The sequence below is a fragment of the Haemaphysalis longicornis genome, unplaced genomic scaffold, assembly GCF_048455015.1.
Source record: "Haemaphysalis longicornis isolate Haplotype H1 unplaced genomic scaffold, Haemaphysalis longicornis Haplotype H1 scaffold_7, whole genome shotgun sequence".
NCBI classification, from domain to species: Eukaryota; Metazoa; Arthropoda; class Arachnida; order Ixodida; family Ixodidae; genus Haemaphysalis; species Haemaphysalis longicornis.
The window spans coordinates 171,115,003-171,123,708 of record NW_027526422.1 but is presented as its reverse complement, the minus strand read 5'-3'; the positions used below and the strand labels follow the sequence as shown (position 1 = coordinate 171,123,708).

Below are 8,706 nucleotides of genomic sequence, written 5' to 3'. Positions count from 1 at the left end.
CGGCGAGGTGGGCGATGATGGGGTGCAGGTAATTTGAAAGGTTTTGGCATGGTGAGGAGGTCAAGTCTATTATAGCACAAAGGGGGTCGCCAGCTTCCCAAGAGTTACATACGCATCGAAGAAGGTATCCCAGTTTAAAAACGCATCTACACTTCAACTGACCATGCAAAGAAAGGAAAGTCGTACCTGAAAGCATTCTCCTGAAGCGGCCGGTGTTGACCCCGGAAGGTATGGAAATTGCCATAAAGCAGAACATCTGCTTGTCAATGCCCGCCTCCACGAATGTCACGCCGCGCTCAGGAATAAAGGAGTTGGCTTTGTACTCTCTAAAGCGTTAACTCAAGGGGCGCATCCCTAAACTGCTGTCTTCTGTCGTCAAAATTGCTGGCACCGAGGTGGCTCCTGCTGCGGACAAGCACCGGACCACGCAAGATAAGAACATTTCTTGTTTCTTGAAAAACGATGCCCCCCAGAACAACCAGGATAATGGGTTTAATAGCAAAAGAAATCTCACACTCGTAATCAAGAGCAAACTTGCGTTCGGGCGAAAGCACACGGCTATAATGTCGCAACAAGCCATCACATACCAAATTGTCGCTTCTGTGGAGGACGCCGTTGAAGAAAGTGAACCCAAACGTCTGAAACTAAGTGAGAATTAATTCGATTTGCTTTTTGTAGATGTTGGCATTGTATGCGATCCAAAATTTGACAGAAGAGGACAACTCAGTTCTTCATCAATTAAAAGACGCCCAAAGCATTGCCATCCATCATCACGACATAAGCAACTCAAAGGTAGTGTTACATAGAAAAGACTACAACCGGAACGCTGCAGTTTGCTTGGATGGGGACGTGTAGATGAAGTTAAAGGCAGATCAAACGAGCTGAACAAGTTACCCAGAAATTTTCAACAACCGCTCGAAAGAAAATACTTTATCGCCGTTTTATCTTCCGAAATGGCTCCATACCTGGCTTCTACGGATTACCGAAGATCCAAAAACCTGGCGCCCCCCTTCATCCGTTTATCGACTTCAGCGTGTCGCCGTGCCGAAGCTTTCATATATCCTCGCCCACCTCACCGGAACGAGGCCGACTCATGTCCGCAACCCTAGCCACTTCGTCCAACTTGCACACAGGTGAGCATTGACGAGGGCCTGGTCTCATTCGCCGTCGTGTTCTTGTCCAACACCGTGCCTGCACCTTCGACTGCGCCCTCTACACAACTGCCCTCAAAAATGAAGCAACCCTGAAAGAAAGAACACCACTGTGTATCGACGAGCTTTGTCGCCTACTTGAGTTCTCCTCGTGCAACAAGTAATTTTTCACAAAGGCACACGTTTCAAACAAAGCGTGGAGCCGTAATGCCACCTCTAACTCAGTAACAATGGCTAACATGATCATGCAGTACATAGAAGGCAAATTCCTGGCTTCCTTCTTGACGCGACCAAAATGTTTCAGGGCCCAGCCCTTCGGAAGCCGTTGCCCGGGTTATGCTAGGGCGGCCTGTGTTTATGTCCGCGTAGCCGAGTGATCGAACGCAGCAGCGACGGCCGAAAGAAAACGGGGAGGAGCGCCGGGCGAAGGTTGAGCAGATAGGCAGGGTGCGCGCGCGGTTTTGGCTCCAACTCCCGCTCTGCACCCCCCTCCTTCAAACTTGTTTCGAACGGTGCCCTGAAAGAGCGCCCTCACCTCCTTCCCCCCCCCCCCCCCATACCCCCGACACTTTCCCCAGACGCTGTTCTGTTTGGCCTTAATCCGAACCACGTCAAATTGTGCGGGAGGTTCCAAAATGATCTGCAAGAACATGCTCGCTGCTTCCCCGTGCGTGGCTAATCCGAACAACTAGACATTTGCGCCGGAGGTACAAATACGATTTGCAAGAACACGCTGGGCATCGGCGGCAACGCGCTGCGGGATAAAAGTAAAGTATCGCGCACCGCAGTGGTTTCGCTAATCAGGAGACCCCTTCCCGAGACCCAGCAGGTATGCGCATGACCGCGACGACTGCAGCTCGCGCTGCGCCCAAATTTCGCGTTAGGGACAATAGTAATCGTAACTTCATTTTTGGCAGACTAAACACGAACACTTTGGGCTCTTTGCTTGTCGGTCTTCAGTGCACGTTTTTGCTATATGTACAATTGTTTTGCTTGGTGAAACTTCCGGCGTTGGCAAGCTGAAAATGATTTGAATTTCACCCACCTCGCCGTCCAGTTTACGGTTGAATTTGCATACGAGGGCTCGATCCCCTTCCTTTAAGCTCAAGTGAGCAGAGGAAGGGACATCCTGGAACGCCATGTACAGAACGCCGACACATACTAGCCGCTACCTTCATTTTAATTCGGCTCATTCCGTCAACCACAAGGTGTCTGTTGTGTCTACTTTACGCAACAGTGCGAAAGGCATGTCTTCTTCGGAATGAGAACAAAAAACGAAGAGAGGCAGTTAGTAGCAGACCTTTCAAAACAAACGGCTACCCGGAACAGTGTACGTTCTGTAATCCACCACACATCGAAAAAGAGTGCGAGAAACTCCCGAAAACATCGACCGTCGGACCCTGAAACCCCCTGCAAGTTCTGTACGTGCCAAAAGCTAGCGACACGTTGTCCCACATGTTCAAAAGATAAGGGTTGCACTTTGTCCACAAATTTTCCATGACTGTAGTCCACTTACTTCCCCGCCCTAAAGACCATGCGCTAAGGGACAAAGCACTCTGATTAGTTTACCGCATTCCATGCGCCAATTGACCCTCGTTATACATTGGTGAAACCAAAAATCTACCTGAACTAATTGTGCAACAGCAAAACGACGTCCGCAAAGAGAACACAGGAGGAGCGCAGTAGCGGGGCCCTCCGAGGTGGCTTACCACAAAATTGGCTTCGCCAGAATGGTCATTCTCGAGAAGGAAACGAACGCTTCGAACATTCCCGTCTGTGTACACAAACGGGCTGGGTTTCACACTGAGAGGCTTTGTGAGAGACCCGCGGGGCTGAAAGCATGAAAGACTTCTCTGAAAGTCTAGAAGTCCTCGGTCTGAGTCATCTGTGAAGAATGAACAATGCGGGCCCAGAAACCTTGGGTTTCTTCATTCTCTGTAAGATTGGTTGGAGTATAAATATATTTGAATTTGTAACTTCCCAATCTCAGACATGTCTCCCTAACGTTTGCCTTAAAATGTATTGGGTATTGTGACTTAATCTTTATTTGTGATTGATTTCGTTGTTTTTCTTCTTTATGTGTATTCTACTACTAAAGTAGCCCCTTTCCTTCATAAAGTTTTTGTAAGCCCTGAGGGAAGAAATAAGTAGAGAATAAATGAAACGTACGCCGATTACTTGTTACAGCGTTGAAAGCATTACAGTAATTCGGGTTGTATACCCTTTCTGAAGTACAGTGACTTCTACAAACGACATTACTTGGCTACTGTATTCCTTAAAATATTTCTTTCGTTATGTTCGAGCGTGCCGTAAGCCTTCGCCGTGATAGCAAAGGTGTTCGTGTCCCGTACCTTGTTTGATGTTACACTGACGCTAAACTATGTATCTGATATTATTCACATCTTGTTTGACTTACTGATAATGAAGGAAAATCTAATGCTATAAAAAACGGTTAAGAACGACCGCGGTATTACAAGCGCAAAATTTTGGATTTGGTCGAATTAGGGGAATTTGCCACCGCTCACACAACTTTTCTTAAAATTAGAAATCATGATTAGTGCTCCTAATAATGCGGTATAGCCCACAATCACCGACACGTGGGGTATTACACCTTTGCGGTTGTGAAAAGGCTAGGCAAAGGATGCTAAAATTAAAAGAGAGAGAGAGATGGAGCGATGGCTCAATGCCTTGACGAAATACGCAAATTTGGAGGGTGGAATCATACAGTGGAACCCCGCTGATACGTCATCCGGACTTACGACAACCCGCTTCTTACGACGGCTCACCGCCGACCCAGGAAACTCCCATCAAAACAATGTATAAAAACCCCGATGATATGTCGCTCGGGTTAACGCGGTCCGCTTCCTATAACGGACCGTGGTCGAGCAAAACCCCGGGCCGGACTCGGTGAATTCGGACAATGAAGGCCAACTTCATTCTAGTCTCACTGACCGTGAACTTCTTCACGTACATACCAGCCAAGAAGAAATAATGAAGCAGATGAACAGTTTTGGTCAGGCGCGGAAAGCCTTAACCTACTCTTTCGCGCAGTCAAAGATAGGCTCGATTCATTAAACTTGCGTTGCTCGCCTTGCGGGTTTCAGTGAAAAAATTCAGTCACTCGAGTCAATTATCAGAAAGGTTCAAGATGACGTTACCTTCGTCTTAGATAAAATTGACGATCTCGGAAACCGCAGCCGGCGAAATAAAATTATGATGCACGGCTTAAAATAAAAAGAGAACGAATCTCTGGAATCCTTGCACGAGAGCGTGGGTAATACATGTTTAAGGAAACCTTAAAAATTAGTGTGTCAGGAGTAGAAAGGTGCCACCGGCAAGGAGCTAAAAACCGAACAAAATTCGCTCTGTAATTTTGAAGCTTGTCGATTTTCGTGAAAAGCTCTTAATATTTAGGGACTGCTCTAAACTAGAGAACACAGACCCGTATATTACCGATGACTTCTCCCGCAATGTTCGTGAAGTCAGAAAGAAACTTTGGGAAAGCTCACGTGAAAACGCAAGCGGAAAGACGACGTAAAGTTGGTTTTTGATAAGGTGGCTGCGAGTAAACTACGTAGGCCTAGGACAAACAAAAAAATGATAAGCTGCCGTTTCGAAAACGATCAGCCATATGCCAACCTTGCGCATCGCCTCCTATAAAACTACTAAATATTAACTGCCGCAGTATCGTAAACTAGAACATCGTAAACTAGAACTTGACCTAGAACATTTGATATCGATACATGATCCGGTCATTGTTGCACTGACAGAGACCTAGCTTCACCGGGAAATCCACGATAGCGAATTTGTTGCGCCAGACTATCGTCTTTATCACAAAGATCGTGATTCCAGGGTAGGCGGTGTGGCGTTACTCTTTAAAAATAACGTACAAATTGCTAGAATAACCGAACCCAATGGTGTTGAGGCCATATTTTATAAGATTTGTCGCGGCGGACAGCGCTTGACCATTTGTGTTGTTTACAAACCCCCTGGTACCAGAATTCAGGCCTTTTAGAATTAAAAGGAATACATTGGTCGTTGGATAGCGAAAGACAGAAAACATGTGCTCTGTGGCATCTTCAACCTACCTGCTATTGAATGACCCACCTTCTCTTCTGGTACTCCTGATACTTTCAACAACGAGGAGTTTATTGATATTGCAGTTCGTTTTTATTTGGCTCGTCTAGTTCATGAGTATACACGTATTCACGAAGAGAGCAACTCAATACTGGACTTTGTATTTGTTCGGTCCAATATTGATGGTGACCATGGGTGTGAGGTACTAGATTGTCTCTCAGATCATAAGTGTGTCTTAGTTTCATTTCTTTTCCCTTTTCCAAGACAAGATTGAAAACAACTCGTGTACCAATTTTTTCTCCTGCTAACGATGTTCGTATACTAGACTGATTAAAGTCTGCGTATGATTGCTTTTTGAGTAGTTCTATGGACACTATGTGCGACGCTATCTCTCTCTGGGTGAAATTGAGGAACACAATACACGCATGCATTGACTTCCATGTTCTCTTCCGGTACTGACGAGAAAATCCCTCAAATTCATAAATCACTCGATACATCATTCATTTAAAAAGGAAATCCAATCGCCTCAACAAACGGTTCAATATAAATCGTAATACGAAGCTAAAGGAAGACATTTTCTAGCTCTGTCGTAAACTAAGAGATCTAATGCAATCAAACCGAAGTACATTCTACACTGTGCGCTTCAGTAACATGATTAAAGAATCTCCCTCCAAATTTTGGCGAAGTATAACCCCTAAACACTCGGAAAGTAGCACGTTTGTAATAGACAACCTTTGTACTTCAGATAATAAAGAAATCCCGAATTCATTTACGGAAATTTCAATTCCGTAATTAAAATTGACGACAGAACTTTCCCGTCCTTCGATAAATATAGAATGCTGTCGTCTCTTGAGTATGTTATAATTACCGACCCCGGTATACTTAATCTACTCCTTAACTAAGATGAAAAAAAATCTACTGGACCTGACAATATACCCAATGCATTTCAAAAAAGATACGTGGATTGGTGTGCCAAATTTTTTGTTATTATTTTTAATTAGTATCTTTCAACTAAAGTCCTGCCGGACGATTCGAAAATGTCCAAAATTAAGTTTCTATATCAACTAGGGCATAAAGAGTCAGTTACGAATTACCGTCCTATAGCTTTAACCAGCGCTTGTAAATTTTTAGAACATGTCATTCACAAACAAACATCTACTTTCATCACAACGCATTCGATTCTCTCGTCAGCGCAACGTGGTTTTAGGCGCGGATTTTTCCCTGTGATCCAACTTGTCGAAAACGCACACCACTTCGACCTGGTCAGCAATGACCGTAAACAAACAGATTTAATAGTTATAGATTTCGCGAAAGGATTTGACAAGGTATCTTATGTAATACTAATGATCAAACTACGTGTCATTTTTGAGATTGATAAACTTTGCAGTTGGATTCAATCATAGCTTACTTCACGTTACCAGTATAAGATCTTCAGTGACACTCCTAAAATAGTACTTGCAATTTCGGGTGTACCCCTGGGTTCGGTTTTGGGTCCGTTAATATTTCTTCTTGATATTAACAATACTGTTGGCGAGCATGACATGAAAACTAGGTTGTATGCTGATTGGCTGATTTATTCCGATGTGGACTCTTTGGACGATCAGATTCACCCTAATTTTAAACTGAACAATGTCATTCAGTGGTTACATACATGGAAGTTGTCTGTAATTATAAAAAAAGTGCTGTCATGTCATTTAGGAACAAGTAACCTTTTCTTTTTAATTACACAGCCGATAATAACATGATAACGGTAACTGAGTATAAATATCTTTGTTTATACTTAAGTAACAACTTGCACTTGGATAAACACATTACAAACGTTGATAATCAATCAATATATTGATTGATTGTAGGGTTTAACGCGCCGACGCAACGCAGGCGCGCCGTAGTGGAGGGCTCCGGATTAATTTTGACCACCTGGGGATCTTTAACGTGCGCCGAAATCTCGTACACACGGGCGTTTTTGCTTTTCGCCTCCATCAGAATCAATCAATATATAAACTTCACTACTTGAAAAGGTCTCTTTGAAATGCTCCAACAAGCACAAATTTACTAGGCTCTAAAGCAGCGTGTTATTCATTCTCGATTACGGAAATGCAACTCGGTACCCTTTCACGGCGGCTAACTTGTATAAATAAATCGTGTACAAAATAAAACAGTCTGTTTTGTTTTTAATTGTTATAGCCATGCCTCAGTTATCAAACTTACAGTAAAGACTGGTTTATTGAACATTGCGGACAGAAATAAATTATGCCGCCTACAGTTTCTTTTTCAAATTGTGAAGAACCTTCTCAAAATTGACACTCATCAATACGTAAAGTATTTTTTTGAGGTCACTGATCCCGCCACCATCACTCGCTGAACTTAACCTCACTCCAGGCGAATAGTAATGTCTTTAAGCATTCTGTTTTTTTAAGAACAGTGAATGAATGAAACAGCCTTGAAAGTCGTGTTGCTGAACAAACTTATATCAACAAATTGAAAAGCCTACTTGACTTTTAAACGTTTCTTGCTAGTTTTTCACTTGACATCTGCATAACGTGTTCTGTTTTTCGGTGTATATTCTGTGCGCCGGGCATTCATGTGTAATCGTTTTTTTGCAGTGTACGTTGTTTCGAAGCGTGTATCGGTTGGTTTTAGTTATTTTTTGTGCCCTTCGACAGATCTTATCCACGCGCCAACATGAATTGGCAATCAGTTCAATTTTTTTTTGCTTATGTTATGCGTTATTTTTTAATCTTTTATTGTGAAATGTACAACACTCCTCTTTCCATGATGCTACGACCCCTTAACTGGGGTCAACAGTATTTTAAATAAATAAAAAAATGTAAACCGTCGTTTTTCTTTTATTTTACACCGCTTCGCCGCGTCGTTCCGACCTTCTTTTCTCTTAACCCCTGTTTGACCGTGCTTGATATGCTGGCGGGCTAGACCCCTTGCTGAACATACGCAAGGAAGCAGGTGGGTACTCGTGAGCGGGAATCAACCTTCGACGGCCCCAAGCCGCAGCAGTGCACCAACGCGCCAACCGGGAGGAGTCGAAGTTGAGGTTGCAGGCGGACCGTGAATTTGAAGCTCCAGCCGAGTCACCGACGAACGCGAAACACATACGGCGCAACCCCACGGCGGTGACCGAACAGCCGCTTCACCCGCCCAGTCGATCCAAGTTTCTTCCTTTCACGACGCTACCTCTGCCTATATATCTGCTCTCTGCTTATGAGCGTATTTCAAAGCCGCGTTGTCACTCTGCTCCTTTCTTTGCTAGAGTACCTCAATTCACCCGCGTTCGCCGCGAGGGGGCACGTATACCTCGGTACTGCCATTTTTGGTCACTCTCTGGTCACTGTAGCAAGAGCGCGGCATATTTTTCGCCGCAATATGGTTTACTGGCGAAGTTTGAATCTTAGCTATTTTTCGTCGCCGGGTCTTGTGGAAAACGAAAACACCTACGTGCTGAGCACTTTGACACAATAGCGAC

At 44.2% G+C, this 8,706-nt stretch overlaps 1 pseudogene; it reads left to right on the top strand.

Moving 5' to 3' along the window:
- The first annotated feature begins 2,881 nt into the window (after positions 1-2,881).
- On the top strand, positions 2,882-8,478 carry LOC144144837 (uncharacterized; annotated as a pseudogene).
- The last annotated feature ends 228 nt before the right edge of the window (positions 8,479-8,706 follow it).